Here is a 16,174-nt window from a genome sequence, read left to right as displayed (position 1 = left end):
AAGGTAACCATGAGACCATGCTTTCCTGAAGTTTGAAATACTACAGGGAGAGCTGACTGCAGAAGAGGACTTGGTGGATTCATGTCTCATGCACACATCTCTGTGTCCAGTTCTGGACTCCACAGTACAAGACAGACAAGGAGCTACTGCAGAGGGTCCAGCAGAGGCCACATCAGAAGACTGGAGCATCTCTTTTATGAGTAGACCAAGGAAGCTGGGCCTGTTGAGTCTAGAGAAAATTCAGAGGAGATCTCATTAATCCATAGCAATGTCTCAAAGCTGGGTGTCAGAGGATGGTGTCAGACTCTCTTTGGTGGTACCCAGCAACAGGAGCAAAGGCCATAAACTAAAACACAAAAAGCTTCACCTCAACATGAGGAAGAACAACTTTATGTTGAGGGTGGCAGAGCACTGGAACAGCTGCCCAGAGAGGTCTCCCTCTCTGGAGACATTCAGAACCCACCTGGATAAGTTCATCTGTCACCTGTTCCAGGTGACTCTGCCTTGGCAGGGGGCTTGGACTGGATGATCTCCAGATGTCCCTTCCAACCCTGACTATTCTGTGATTATGTGATCTCCAGCTGTCATCTCAACACAATGCTGGGACTCCTGAATTTACAGTGGAAAGTTGTGGCAAAGTATAATCTACATCAGGGCTGCAGAAGTACCTCCTGGTTGTTTGCAATGTGCTTTTCCTTATGTGTTTTAGGGCCAGAGTTGAAGCTTCTCCTTACTGTCAGGGTCTCAGTGCAGGGATGGATAGATCTCCCAGGACACATCTGCTTGACAGCTCACACACTATCTCTGCAGCACAAACATTGCTCTTCACATATTTTTCTTTTTCCTGCTGAAGCACAGGAAATTGGACCCACAGAACCAGCCTGGAAATGTGCAAAGCCTTGAGGTCTCCTTGTTCTAGACTTGTTATTAGAAGAACTGATGTGTTTAACAATGAAACTGGAAATTTGAAATAGAAACCAGAAAATTTGTAATCTGCTGCTTGCTATTGTGTCACTGAATACAGACAGAGATTGACTTGAAAAATTTTCCCAAAAAGGGAAAAACTACATTTATTTGTATAATGTAATTTACACAGTTAGCTTCTGGAATGAACAAGATGTTAAGTCAGAACAAGGAAAATGGTGAAAAGCAGTATTACACATTAAATTGGTATGTAACCTCTGTAGTGCTCAGGGACATTGAACTGCATGCTTAGATGAAGCATTTGAGATACAAATCTCTCTCTTGCTAAATTGATAACCTTGTATTTAATCAAAATTTTATACACACAATAGTGGCATTTCCAATAAAATGTGAATTCTTGGCTTTGTAAGAATGTGCTAGCCATATTTTCATTTCTAGCACTTCTTTATTAATCTATCTACTGAATTGCAAAGCTACAATCTTTCTAAAAGTTCTTGGTTGGAAAAATATCCCACCTCATCTATTTATCTGTAAATCAGTTGATGTTATTTAGGCAGTAATCTCAAAAGGCTTCCTATTTATATGAGGAGGCATTAGGCCATCTCTCAGGGTGTTTATGACTGCAAATCAAGTTAGTATCAACCTATTATTATACTCACATGTGACACATAGTGGGCTGCTGTATTGACAAATGAGTTTAGCCAACTAAAGCAAACATGAAGTTGCCCCATCACTGTTTGCTATGAACATATGGAATGCTGATTTCCCAGGGTGGGAGAAAATCCACTTGCAGAGATTTTTTTTTTTTTTCTCTGTTTACCAGACCCAAAAATACTAAAAGTACTTTCCAGGACATGACAGATTCTGGTCTCTCTTAAAGAAACTTCCAGTCTAATTTTAGGTGAGCATTAATGAGTAAGAGCAGGAAATTGGTGGGGAAATGATGAGGAATGTAGAAACAATAAGCAGAGACATGGTAAGCTCCATGTCCATGCTTAGTTTCAGTGCTGGATTTAAGTCCAGAATTGTCAGATAAAATATGTCATACAAGGAATAGTACTTTGGGGTTGTCCTATGCCCTTCCATAACGTTACCTGTGGAATAAGGAACTAGCAGGAAGTATTGGGAGCTTTTGCCAAAGGAGCGTGGGGATATTGACTGGCAATAATGATAGCACCTTCCAGTCATTTTTCATAACTTCATTTTTTCAAAGCAGAGCCTCCCTGAAATATAATCCTCCTTTCATTACCAAGCATTCATGATCTTCCATATTCTGCCATGCAAACAGCACAGCCTTTTATGTCCTCCCACAAGCTTACCCTTCATCTTCACTTCCTCCCAGACCACTCTTTGTCTTCTGCAACCACCCCTGGCGTTATGTCTCCTTTTGTGCTGCCCTCTTTCTTTTACACTCTAAGGTGCCTGGTATTTGCTTTCCCTATCCAAGAAAACTGCCTGCTATCCAAGGGGCTCAAGTCATCATGTTCCACAGTAGTGTGCTGCTCCTCCAGGTTTCAGGAGTGTTGGTGCAGTCAGAGAGCTCTCAGCATCCAGTGTGGTGAGGCCATGCTGGGGGGTACCACAGTCCTTTTCATATCAGTCCCACTGATATAAACAATACTTAGTTTAACCATCAATAGAAACAAGGGACTAATTACTATTCCTACTACTCCTCATTTCCTCTCTATCTAATTTCAGAACCTATTCTGTTATTTTAATGCTTCAATCACCTTTCATACTTTCACAGAGGAAGAACAACACATTGCTCACCCCTTGGCTAGTGCTGCCTGTCATTTCCACTTTCAGGTACCTCTACTCTTCTACCTTTCAAAGCCTTCAGCCTGTTCTCTGAGACTCTACCTAGTGAAGGGAGGAAGCAGGATGTTAACTTTCTTACTTCCATAGCTGAGAGTATATGGGTGAGAAACAGAACCTGCTAAGTGCTTATATAATTAAATGAAAGGTATGTTTACCCATTCACTGTGAAACCACTGACACTTATTAAAAACAAGTTGAAAGCAGGAGATGGTTCATCCTGCCTAAAGACCATACAGGTTCTGGTACCTCAGAGAACCCTGGCTGCCTCAGACAGGTCCCCCCTTATTGCTCAGAGTCCTTTAGGGGCCATCTGCCATGTGTGTCTGACCCAGGACCAGAACAGCAATGAGATCCTGGGGATTATGTATCTCACCAATGCAGGAGCAGGTTCTGACTGGTTTGGCTGGAAAGGACTCTTGAACCAAGTCAGTATGGACAGCCAGGTTATTATTTAGCTGGGTGGTATCGTGGAGCTGTGGGTGTGGGTGTGAGTTTGTGTTTGTCAGAGGGAGGTGAGAGTCGCCAGTGTACTCTGTGAAGGATTATATATAAAATACAGCCCATGCAGTCATGCTGCACATGCTGTACACATCACTGGCAGGAGTGGACGACCTAGAACACTGTGTCATAGCACAAATGCCTCTTCTAACAGGGTGTAAATAGCAGTCTTGCTTCCACAGATTTCCATGGATGCCAAGGACAGGGGTGTCCTTTGAGTGAACTCACAGATCGTGCACTCTCCTCTATCCAAGGCAAGCAAATATCCTCTGGGGAGAAAGAGAAGATCCAGAAACCCACTATGGCTTGGGCTATGTGGAAGAAGGCAAAAAATTAAGCCCTGGGTTTGAGTGTGAGAGGCCAGAGCAGAAGAGCAGGAGTTGGCTTTACCAAAGCAGACTGAAACGCCTCCAGCCTAGATCCAGGGAGCTTCCTCAGCATGAGGTTTGCATAGTCTCCTAGAACAACCTGTTCTGGTTCCAGCACTCCGGCTTCTGGTGCAGCACCACGTTCACACAAGCTGTGCACAGCCACAAGGCCTTGTCCCTGCTCTGCTGCTCTGGGATGCCTCCTGTATGGGCATTTCCTCTGGGACCGCTTGAGTCTCCTGTGTATTTTTAAAAGGCCAAAGATCATAGGATCTGGAGCACCAAAATGCATAAACAGCACTCAGTTCTTTAAACATTCAAAGCACTATATAAACATTAGTGAAGCCTCATAAGATGAGGTAGGTAAGCATTATCTCCCTCTCAAGGTGTGGTAAAGCAACTTGGCTGAGGCCAGAGGCTGAGTCACTGGCAGAGCAAGGTTTACCATCCACATCTTTTTGAAACGGTGTCTCCTGGGCTGGCTGGAGAGAGCAGCATGTGGTCAGGCAGTGCAGGCAGCCTGGCACCACCAGCAACCAGCATCCCCACTGCCACCATGGGGAAGCCAACTGTGCAGTTACCATAATCCCCACCCCAAGGTTACAGGGCGTGAGGACCTTGCAGTTCACCCCAACAACACAGCTCGGAAACCCTTGTGAATTGGATTTCATCGCTAGCCTGTCAAAGTTCAGGGTGTCCTCCCTCCCTGCTGGCTGTCCAACACCTCTGAACATCAGAACCTTCTTCAGGTTTTTCAATTCCGGCTTCTTAGTACTAACTTTCTGAAACCAAGGTCAGGAACATTCAGGAGCAGAAAGTGACCTCCTGAAAGGTCTGGTGTTCCCCAGTGGTGGCTCCTCAAGGCACCTGAGGAAACAGCAGCAGTGGGATACTGGGGGGAAACAGGGCAAACACAGTCACTCATGCACAGCAGGTGGTTTCTCGTGTCATTTACAAAAAACTCCCTGAAACTACACTCAACACAATCAATCTGACACTGAACATTCCAGATCAGAAACGGGTACATGTGCTACCCTTCAAGAGCGCTGAACACCACATAGCAACGCTACCAGCTCACTCAGGGATATCAGAGGGCTTTTATAAGTTCCCTTCCCGTCTCAGAGAGTATTTGCCGGTGGGGAAGGAGGAGAAAGCCGGCTCGAACGGCGCGGAGGGCAGGCAGGAGTGCGGACCTCAGGCCGGCGGGCAGCGGCCACGCTCGCCCGGCGCGACGCCGCAAGCACGGATCCCGGGCCGGGCCGGGCGGCGAAACCCCCCGCAGAACGTGACGTGCCGGTTTGAGGCTTTTTTTGTTTTGTTTTGTTGTTTTGTTTTTCAGGGCTGCCAGCCAGGCGAGGGGGGCCGGCAAGGGTGCGAGGGCAGGCGGCCCGTCAGCGGCAGCGCCTGTCGGGAGGGCGCAGGGTGGAGTCTCTTACTCACCCCCGGAGCCACCTCCAGCTTCGGCGAAACCTGTCGAGCAGTTTCCCCCGGTGGCAGGGCGGAGGGCAGGAGGGCGGCGGGAGGAGAGAGGGAGGGAGGAAACGCGCCGCCTCGGAACAGGTTTGTCCTTCTCTACCTGCTGACGTTCGGCCGCCCCAGATGATGGCTGGAAACAAAACCGCCCCGTCAGTGCGAAGGCAGCCTGGAAAAACTGGTCGTGTGAGGGGCGAGGGCAGCATTCCTGGCTGCCGCGCAGGGGACGGCTCATCACCGCGAGGTACCGCGCGGCTATAAAAGGGCCCCGCGCGGCCAGGCGCGGCAGAGGGGCGGCCGCGGCGCACGGCTGGCGCGGAGCGGCGGGGCGCCCGGCCCGGGCTGCCGCCGAGCTGCGGCCCCTCGGGAGAATGGCTGGTTTTGTTTAGTTCGTTCTTTTTAAACTTTTTTTTTTTTTTTGGTTGGTTGTTTTGGGGTTTTTGTTGTTGTTGTTGTTGTTTTTCTTTCCACTTTGTAACGAGAGCGTGTTGCCGTCCAGCTCTCCCAGCCGCAGCGCAAGGCCGGGGATGCTCGCGGGACGGTGGCCAGCAGTAAGTGGCGGCGCTGAGCGAGGAGTGCGGGCGGGCGTGCGGGGCCGGGCCGGGCCGGGCCGGGCGCTGTCGCCGCCCGCCCGCCAGCCCCGTGTGTTCTGTCTCGTCCCCAGGTCCGCCGCGGCGAAAGGAAGAGCCAAGCCCGGGGCAGGAGCGGGCGGGGAGCGCGCCCCCGCCCCGCTGCGCTCCCCGCGGACCCTCAGCCTCCTTGGTGCAGTGGTTCTTAACAGTTCAACAGTTCTCTAGCATAATTGTGAAATGTTTAGGACCACTTGACCAGCGAGGCCCGGGCATCGGCCGGCAGCGGCGGAGACCTGCAGCGCCCGCGGCGGAGCGAGCCGGAGCGGGGGAGCCGCGGGGCCGGCCCCGGGAGGAGGAGCCGGAGCCGGGGCCGGAGCCAGAACCGGAGCCGGGGGAACGGCCCGGCCCGGCCCGGCCCCGCAGCCCCTGGGACGGGTCCAGCCAGGGCCGGGCCCAGCGCCGCCGCCGGCCGCGGGTCCCGCTCCGGGGATGGCGGAATGAGCAAAGACAGGGCAAGTGCTTAAAAAAAAAAATTAATGTTATTGCATGTCCTGTGGGAACTGAGGAGTTTAATAACTTGAAGGGAGCAGGTAGGATAAATACTGCTGCTGCAGCTGCTGTGCTAGAGGCAGGCTGATACACTTACTGCATAACCATCTGTTCTTTATCTGCACCATACACTCAGATGCGGAGATTAAAAAAAAAAAATCAGATTGACTCTCTAGGCTGCATTCTCCAGAGGCTTCCCACCTTTCCACTTGTAATTAAATGCAAGATGTATTCAGTGATAGCACTTCTTTTGTCTTTGAGTGCCTTTTACTTAGGGCAGTGTGTAGCCTTTCTCTTGTGCTGTTAATCCTGTATTTTGCGTATATACACTTACTGCAGGCTGGACTTTCTGTCCTACCTTGGTTGAATTACTTCAGAGGATGTCTGCTTTTAGAACTGTAGCAGCAATGGTCTGGATTGAAGGTCTATGGACTTAATCAAATTGACCTAAGCGAAAATCCTGGATCTTTCAAGATACAGCTGAAGAATTTTGATTTTTTTAAAAGAGGTGGGGGAAAAAAGTCTGAAAACTGCAATTCTTCCAATAATTTATTTTTCTTACAGAAGTGTAGCTGTGTAAATGAGAGGTTCTTTTTACCTTGTGCTCATTCTTCTCACCCATACCCCAAGTATCAAATTGAAACTAGAAATGTAATAGGTTTCTTCTTATTTTTCTTAACTTGGATTTAAATAAAAAGGGCAATAGACTAATTCATAAAATGGAATTTTACTGCTTTAAATTTGACCAAGCAAACTTAGTGTCCTGCCTATGTGTATGTTTTAAACCTTTAAACCTAACAATTTGTATACACATATTCTCGCTGTCGCTTCTGTGGAATTCCCATGTCCACCAAAAATATGCATCTGGCGTGAACATGAGGTGCATTCTGCCCTCACTGAAGTCAAGAAGAGCTCTGATGTCTGCAGTTCAGCTGTGATCTTCAGGAGAAGAGCTTCCAAGAGTAGCTGGAAATACTTGAAGAGTAGGCAAGTCTGATACGCAAAAATGCTTCTTGGGTACAGCCTAGTAAAAGCGTGATTTTTACCTGCTGCTGTAGCTCAGAACAAGTTAGGCAAGGTTAATTACAGCATAATAGGGTTTAATTTAGCTGGGAATAAGGGTATGGTGGCTGCTAGCAGTGTTTCTCAAACTGCAAGGCTGGCCTCCTTAGGCAAGCTTACACAAGCCCAAGGCAAATGGAAAAACACACTTTGGGACTTGGCAAACGTAGAACCCCCGCATCTATTAATGATGAATCCTCATTTGCCAAGGTAAAATTTGAAATGCTCTCCCCAAAAAAAAGATTAATGACCTGTCCCACTTAAGGGTCTGATGATTCAATACCATTCTGTCTGGGTTCTAATATATGGTGCTCATTATCGCAGTGTCTGAGCACCTCCCAAATAGTTAAAAAGTAATACTAGTGTTCTGCACACACAGTTCTCATTAATTTCAGTGGGTGTTGTGGATATTTAAACAGAGCAGAGCCCTGAAGAGTTGAAAATGGACTTGCAAAACACTGTGAGATCCACAGCTGGCTTGAATCGGCACAGCCCTCTTAACTTCCATGGAGTTACACTGATTTACCCTAGCTGGGATTTGACCCAGAGTTTTTTCTCTCCTGCCTATCTGCAGTTGAAAAGTCTGATCCTTGCAGCTGGCTGTATCCAAGTTGTCCACTGGCTTCAGCAGGAATACTAGCTGTACAAAGTAGAATTTCTTGTTTTGAAGGAATCCTCTTCGCTCTTCTTAGTACAGTGCAACATGATTCAATTTTTTTCCTGTCTCTGAATGCAATGTGCCCCGAAAAAGTTTGGAAGAACTTGTTTGATGAAGGAAAGAGTTGTGTTTTTTTAAGGATGTTGTTAATCATGCAAACCTGTGGGGGAGGTTGTGCTTACACAAAGACAAGATCTCAGTGTCTTGTTCTGGGTTGTCCATGTCAAGACAAACCTCTCCTGATTGCTTGCACAAACCAATGTTTCATTGTAATCCATTGCTGAAATTGGGGAGTGCCACAACATTACTGAAATGTCTCTTCTACGTGTGTGTTACTCTGTGACATTTTTTAAGGTATGGTAGGTATCAGGTTGGCTTCTAACCATTGTTTTTCCTCTCTCAGACTGGGTGAACTCCTGATGACAGGTTTGTAGTTTTCATAATCTGGCAGTAAACCATGTGGATGAACAAACAAACAAACAAAAATGCCCAACAAATTCGCAATGAAAACCTCTGGGCAAGCAGCCCTTCCTTGTGATATTGTCTAAGCTAAGCAGAAGCCTGAGGGGATGAAGGGAGGAGACTTTTCTGCCAAACTTAGTAAAATGTTGCCCTGCAGTTGCAGAGCGTGCTCTTAGCTCTTACTATTAAAGTCCCAGACAATATTTCTGTTGCTTATCACTGAAATCTTGGCCTTTGGATAATAGCATTTAATTTTTTCACTCCCTTTTAAAATGAATAGCAAAGATATTATGACCAGACTGGAAGGATAGGTGGATTAAACCTTCTGGTTTTGGACTAACCTCTGGACTAAGGAGGTCATTCTTACTGTCTGCTCTACCCAAGAAGAGGAAGTAGAAGCACATTCCTCCCTCCCCACCCTTTTCTGTAGGCTGCTTAATGCTTTGGCAGCATCCAGGAGTTTCAGTGCACACACAGATACATTGGGTGGGATGCTGATTGGTCAGAGATTCAGGTAGCAACACCGAGTAAAGTATGCATTCAAATCAAATGCATATTTGAATTAAGAAAGAGCAACCCAGAACACACCTTTCTTGGTAATCTACTGAATAATGCCCTTCTGCACAGAAGCAATCTGACTGCTGGTGCTACTAGCTATTGAATAATGGAGCAATCAGAGCATCCTAGCACCATACTTAGGCATCATACCTGCATTCTTTAACAAGAAAAGTTGCATCTCTGAGCAAGGTAGTTGTATTCTTAGAACTCTTTAAAAGTAACAGTAAAGGTTTTACAACAGAAAAAGTTTTTACAACAGTAGAAGTTGTTTTATGAAAAACTAATTGCAAATAAACAGACTATATTTAGATATCAGTAGTAAGCATTCGGGGGCGAGGTCTGCTTAACTTCTGGGATTGGACTTGCAGTGTTGTTCACACGATAATTTTCATGCTGAGAGACCACACATCTACCACTTTCAAGTATAAAAAATTCTTAGGATTGATCTCACAATTTGCTTTATTGACCTGGAGGACACACTGGAAGCTTCCAATCCTCTAGGCATGAGTTAATGACCATTCTTTCAGCATGTATTAATAGGTGTATGATTTTCTATTTCTGTTTAGCTGTAACAGCTTGCCCCAACTCAGGTGCAAGTCTTGAAATTATTTCTCCCTGTGAGTAATTTTCTGCTCAAAACTGATGATGGAAAATGAAGATAATTTTTGAAAAATGTATTTTTGAAATACAGTTAATTGCCCATATCAACAGTAATAGCATTCCCATAAGATAAATGGGGTGACAAAGTCTGTGCTTGGTAACAATGAAGGCTTGAATTCTTTGTTAACTGGTTTGGTTTTGGTTCTTTTCTTTAACTAAAAACTGAAAACCTGTGATTGAGAATTTGCATTATGTCCACTTTAAGGGTATTTATGGTATCCAGCAATTTCTGAGAATAAAATTATTCAGTTGCTACAGTGTTTGTGAGAGTCCAGGGTGAGACAGGTTCTGCTGGGTTGGACACAGTTGGACTTAATGGCCTCGAAGTCTTTTCCAACCTGAACTATCCTGTGATGTTGTGAGGGCTGGTGATCATCTCACTAACAGAGACCAGTGATTTACATCTCCCTTTAGCTTACATGGCTTTGTGTCAGGTATTTTTTTTTCTTTTGGGTCTTAAATAGATTCAGCTCACAGACATGTTTTGTTGTTTTTTTTTTGTTTTTTTTGTTTTTTTTTTTTTTTTTTGGTTTTTGTGTTTTTTTTTTTTTTAATGGTATTTGGAAATACCTGTAAAGGAAATGGCTTTGGAGAACACTAATTTCTGCCAAGCATATTGGCAAGGTGTAATATCTACTGTTTGAGTTTGTTTTCTTCCCCTCCTTTTTTGGTGACATTTGAGTCCCGTGAGGTGGAGGTGTAGCTATTTGTAGCTGGAGTAGTGTTCTGCCAATTTACCTTTTATTGGACACTTGAATAATACTCACCTGGGAAAAAAAAAAAGTGAATAAAATTTCTAGTTGCCCAAACAAATTATTTAGTTGGTGCAGACAAATGGTTATTCTCAGGTGTGATTCAACTCATCATCTTAAGCTGGGTGACTAAACTAAGGGAGTCTCATTCTGCCCTGAAAGTACCTGTTTCTCTTTGTTTTCCAGAAATTGGGGCAGCATCATTAAATCAGTTACAAGACTGACATATTGGGGTCCATGGCAACTTAAACCCCCTGAGAATCTCTCCTCTGCCTTAGTCCAATATGAGCCCTGTAGGTGCTCTGCTCCATCAGTTATGTCCATCTAGATCCTCAGCTGCCTAGGTTTATGTGAATCACCTTTTTTCTTGCTTCTTGGAGTGCAGCGGGAAGCAATTTTTAGAACAACGGGCACTAAAATTAGAAATAATTCAGTGACACTTTTATAGTAGCCACATGCAGGAGTACTTGTTCCACAGTAGTTTAACCTTCACAGTATCATAAAACAGCTGTAGAGCTGGCTTTGGTGTCAAGATGAAATAAATTTATAATAATGTTTAGTTACCACATTTTGAGAGCCTTACACAGAGCTATTCCTGCCAGTAGCTTTTTTCCTGACTCCATAAGATAGCTGGACTGAGAAAGCTGGCATAAAAACAAAGCCCCAACTATTTTTTTTTTTTTTGTTTGGAGTGGGTTTTGTTTAATATTCTTTTTTTCCCTAGGTACTTTGTCCATAGTTGATCTGGCTTAATATCCAAAATGTAGTACGTTGGCTCTTTTTTCACTTCAGGCATTTTAAATCTGTTCTAGCAAATGTCATCTTTTCTGGGTTTTGCAGCACAGCCAACCTTATGAACCTGTTCAGTGTTGATGGTTCATTAATTGTTCTGATATTTTCATCCCAACTACCTTCTTAGCTTGTTGTGTTGGACGTTTTTCCCCAAAGGCTGAAGCTTCAGGATTTGTGTGATTTAAAGACAATGAAAATCTTTATTTAAGACAGTTCCTAGCTCCCATTGTGGCAGAAGAGTCTGAAATAGTAATCTGACGACACAGAAATGCTCAGAAACTGGTAAACAAATGGAATTAAAGCCATTTTTACTCTCGTGATTTTTGTTGAAGGGTGGGGATGAATGATTCATTATGTCCTTTTCTTTTCTTTCATTTTCCTAACACTTGGAATCGCCAATATTGCATTGTAATAAGCCTCTAAAGATGTTCTCTATTAATATTATGACATCCAAACAGAAAGCCAAATCTTTTCTCTTTCACATGGGCTTAAACCCAGAAAAAAAACAGTTATTTGTATACACTGATGGAACAGAATAAACGGAAAGAAGGTGCTAAAACTGCTACAGTAATCTGTGGATTTATCATGTCAGACAAAACCAGGGTTTCCCAATCCCAAATTTTGTCTTGCCCAGTCTGTGTTTTGCTGCTCTGTTACCAGGTCAGAAGACTTGTGGAGCTCAACTGGCACATGGAAAAATTAATTTTGGTGAGCAATTGAGAAGGACAGTTTAAATTCTAGCAGCAAGAGATATAAAAAGAGGTTCTCTTGATGACTCTGTTGCCTGAGGACAGAATTCGTAAGTACCTGGCTCCAGACAAAGGTGGATTTGTAGCAGGAATAAGTGTCTCTGTGCACCACAACATTTTTCTTTCCAATGTTTAGAGCTTCCTTCTGGATTTTTCTTCCCTGAAGATTAGCTTCCTCAGGAATATGATGAGTTTTGTGGAGCATGTTCCCTTTAATCTCCCCAATAAGATCCAAAAAGCGATTTAAAATTAGGAGGAGGTCAGACAGGATTTTTGTTTTAGTTTGATCCTTCTCCCCTCACTGCACCTGTATGTAAACTTGCCCCATTGGGCCATACTCTACTGTGCCACATTCACATGGCTTGGTGTGGACTCAGCAGAACTGTGCAGGTTTCTTTGGAACCTTTTTTGGCTTTGTACCTGAGCAGCACAGTGCCAAGTACTAAAGGCCAAAGTGGTGGCATGCCAGGCTCCCTCTAACCAGATTCAGATGCACAATCGTAAAAGGCTGTTTTGTGCTCATGTCAAATTAAAGAATAGTGTTTTATTGTTTTCATAGACTCAAAGTTTAAAAGGCCAGAAGAGGATAGTCACATGACACCAATTTTAGATGACATGTGTGAGAGGTCTATCTTCCCAGAAATCCCCAAAGGGAGGACAGAATCTCTTCTGTCATGAAGGGAGTGTAGAAGATCTGCTTATATCAAATGCATGTCAGGAGGCAGTGTGAATGCTTTCCATTGGGATAATCTAGTTCCTTCTCTTTCATAACACTGCTAATAGGATGCCCTTGGAATATTTACGGTTTAGGGTGGAACACATCTTTAACAAGGACATGTGGTCCAATTGAAAAAATGAGGCAATTTCCAGAGTCTCTAAAATAAACAGGAGATTCATCACATATAATAATGTTCACGTCTTTCCTCTCTATTTTTCTTTCCCTAGTAAATACAAACATATTTTTCCTGGCTCTTCTTATGCATTCCATTTGGTAATGAGGGTTTAAAGAAAAAAAACAGACTGACCACACTACTTTGAAGAGGACTGGATTTTAATGTTTGTGCAGACTGTGTATTAAGGACCTAATATTCCAGGAGAGACCAGCCTTCTGCAAAGTCATGCCTTTCCAGACTCCAAGACTAAACTAAGCTCCAAAATGAATATTTAGACTTAATTTTAAGTGGTCTAGAAAGCCAACATGGAAGAAACTGCATCTTTCAGCCTCCAGGAGCTGATGTCAGCATCCAGGAGCACAGGCATGTCCAGTGTTCATGGGCTGTCCAGTACCCATCACATCTGGGCTAGAGTCAGTCTGAACCATACAACTGTGACTTTAGATGCTATTTAGTGATGCTATAGTGATCAGAGGAAAGTGTTTCTATCACACAGCCTGTGGACATGGCTCCATCAACTTATTTATGATTACTACTTATTATTTATTGATCAGTAGAAACAAATCCAGAATGTTATCATAAAAATGTAAATTTTTTTAACAGAGAGAACTAGCCTGGTTTCAGGTGCTTTCTACTGAGACCACCTATCAGTAATCTTCTATGTACCACAAGGTCCAGAAAGAGCAAAGAGATTATAGTCAGATTTTTTATATAATGTCTCTTGAGAAACTTTCTAAATATAATGGTAATAATAATAAGTTGCTGCCCATCTTCCTTTAAGAGCTGACTTTTCAGCATTGTGAAAGAGATACCTTATGCTGCTGGTAGCAACTGCCCTGTCGTGGGACAGAAGTTCACTCAGAGAGAAGGGGAGACACCTGTGGGCTCTGTGTCCCTGTAGCTGCTTTGCCACATTCAGCTGTACCAGCAGTCATATAACTGAGGCAGTTAAGGGAAAAAAAAACAGACTATGAGCTGACCTAATTATAATGGTAAACCATCCACTCCTGTGGCTCTCCTTCTCATATGTGGGTTTTTAGTTAAATAAAAGGAAGTAGCAAAGGGCCGTTTGGTGGTGGCATGTGCTGTGTCACCCTATTTGTTCAAGCTGGAGAGAAGATGGACCCATTGAAGTCCCAGTGTTGTAGGCTCTAATCTGGATGCCTGAGATCTTTCATTTGAGTGCTTTCAATCATGACTTTTGGGTCACTGATGTTGATAAAATGGAAACTATCATCATATTTGCCAAGATAAATAAGCAGCATAACCAAAGACTTTACTGTTGTCACTATCCTGATATGTGTGAATGACTCCTGAATGTTTGGGAGTCTGGGGAGAGTATGTGCAACCTTGTGTAAACTGGGGTTGTTCCTGACTGTGTGCTGGAAATTGAGCAAGATCTATTAAGGAGCTGAAAATAATAGGTTACTGTGGGGCCAGGAGAGCTGCTGTGTTGCCAGAGCAGCTGAAAGCTCTTGCTGTTTGTGGAGCAGATAAATGGTGGCCTGCAGTGGGTGGGTGGGTCTCTTGCTGCAGGATTGGTGTGGGGAGGTGCTGGCCTAGCAAAGTAGCCAGGCAATGTCTTTGTTGTGCTGAACTCAGCTCGTGCTTGATAAGAGAGGTGAAAGGAAGGCAAGAAGGGGATGGATGCCCTGGTATGGGATTTAGGATGAATCTGTTAGGAAAGGAGTAGAAAAGAAAGTGTCTGTCTTAGGTATTCATTTATTTTGGCATCTTTTCCAACAAAGGTTTATCTCTCTGCCTCAGTGAGGCATCTTCCTCTGTGTGGGAATGCTAACTTTTTGCCCTTTGTCTTTGCTTGCTTTCTGTTTCTGTCTCTTTTCCCTCTTGTCTCCTTTCATCTTCATGCCTCTTCTTCCTGTGACTGCATTCCCCAAATCCTGTTCCACTCTAACCTCTTCCTCCATTCCCACCTGCCAGAAGGGTCACCAGAGGAGAAGGCAACCTTTGGTGCTCACATCTCTTGCTAGATTTTCCAAGTTAGACCCAGTTATGGTTTAGTTAGCAGAATCAGTGAACCAGGGAGATTGCCTCTCCCAGTTATTGTTTTAGTCTTTTGGAGATGTGTCTGAATTCTGTCCTTCCCCACTGGAAACAAACTTTTCCTTTGTTTGAATGATCAATTTGCATCTGTTATGTGATGGACTGTTTTGTCTCGATGTGTTTAGCAGAGCTGGCTGAAAGCTTCTCAGCTACGCAGCAAAAAAGAAAAAACAAAACAAAAAAAAAAATTGACACACTGCCCTATAAATAAGGATATTGGCCAGGTGTCTTCTGCAATAGGAAATACTGGGGAGGAGATTCTGCTTTGGTGTCTCTACAGTTTTGGTGGAAATGTGCCTGTATGAGGGCCAAAAAGATCTTCCCTTTTTCCACAGGAGGCTCCTTACCTTCTGGCCTGGTTTTCTACAGCTTTGGCAAAGGGAATAGAGGAGTGGAGCTCATGGTCATTTGGCCATGTCCAGTTGCCTGCTGCTCTAGAAAACTGCTTGCTTTGCCAGTGGCTGTAGCTGGTCCAGCTCTTCTTTTCCCCCATGTAGGTTGACTCTTAGCTAAGATGGCCCAGAGATAGATTGGTAAGGCTGTAGGAGCCTCATGTGTCAGTAGAGTATTTGTAGCCTGAAAATGTCTGGGTCAGAATGGGTACAGAGGGAGTGCTTTTCCAGTTTAGGGAACCATTTGTAGTTTGAACTGTCATATTTTGCAAGAACCTGTCATCACTTTTTGTGTCATAGGCTCTCCAGCAATGTTTTCCATGTGCAAGACTGGTTCTCTCACACCCCCCTTTCTGCCTTGTTTCACAGAAAACTGCATCGATTCTCCTTTTCTTTCTCAGGCTGTCAGCACCCTGACAGTGATTCAGGTCTTCACCCTTTCTATCCTAGGACAGAGAAAAGGCAATATACAGCAAAAAATTCAGTGACAAATATTAGTAACTAGAAAAAGAAGGTTTTTCTGAAGAAGATCAATCAATTGGTTAATTAATTAATCTGGCCACTTGATTTTAAAACTTGCTTTGTAAAGCATCTGCACACAGGAAGGGGTGGGGTGCGGTGGGGAGAGAAAGAACTATTGATGGTGTGCTGTTTATTTATTGTGCCATTGTGGATTGACAACTGGCTGAATGGCAGGTCCCAGAGAATTGTGATCAGTGGCACAGCATGTGCTGCTGTGTCCACTTCTGGATTCCTCAGTACGGGGGAGCCATGGAGCTCCTGGAGTGAATCCAATGGAGGGCAGTGGCAATGTTTAAAGGACTGGAGCATCTCGCTTATGAGGAAAGGCTGAGGGAGCTGGGCTTGTTTAGCTTCAAGAAGGAATGACTGAGAGAGGACCTCACCAGTGTATGTAAAGATCTGAAGGGA

The sequence above is a fragment of the Lonchura striata genome, chromosome 6 (genome assembly GCF_046129695.1).
Source record: "Lonchura striata isolate bLonStr1 chromosome 6, bLonStr1.mat, whole genome shotgun sequence".
In the NCBI taxonomy this organism is placed as follows: domain Eukaryota; kingdom Metazoa; phylum Chordata; class Aves; order Passeriformes; family Estrildidae; genus Lonchura; species Lonchura striata.
Note: the sequence above shows the minus strand (reverse complement) of the source record.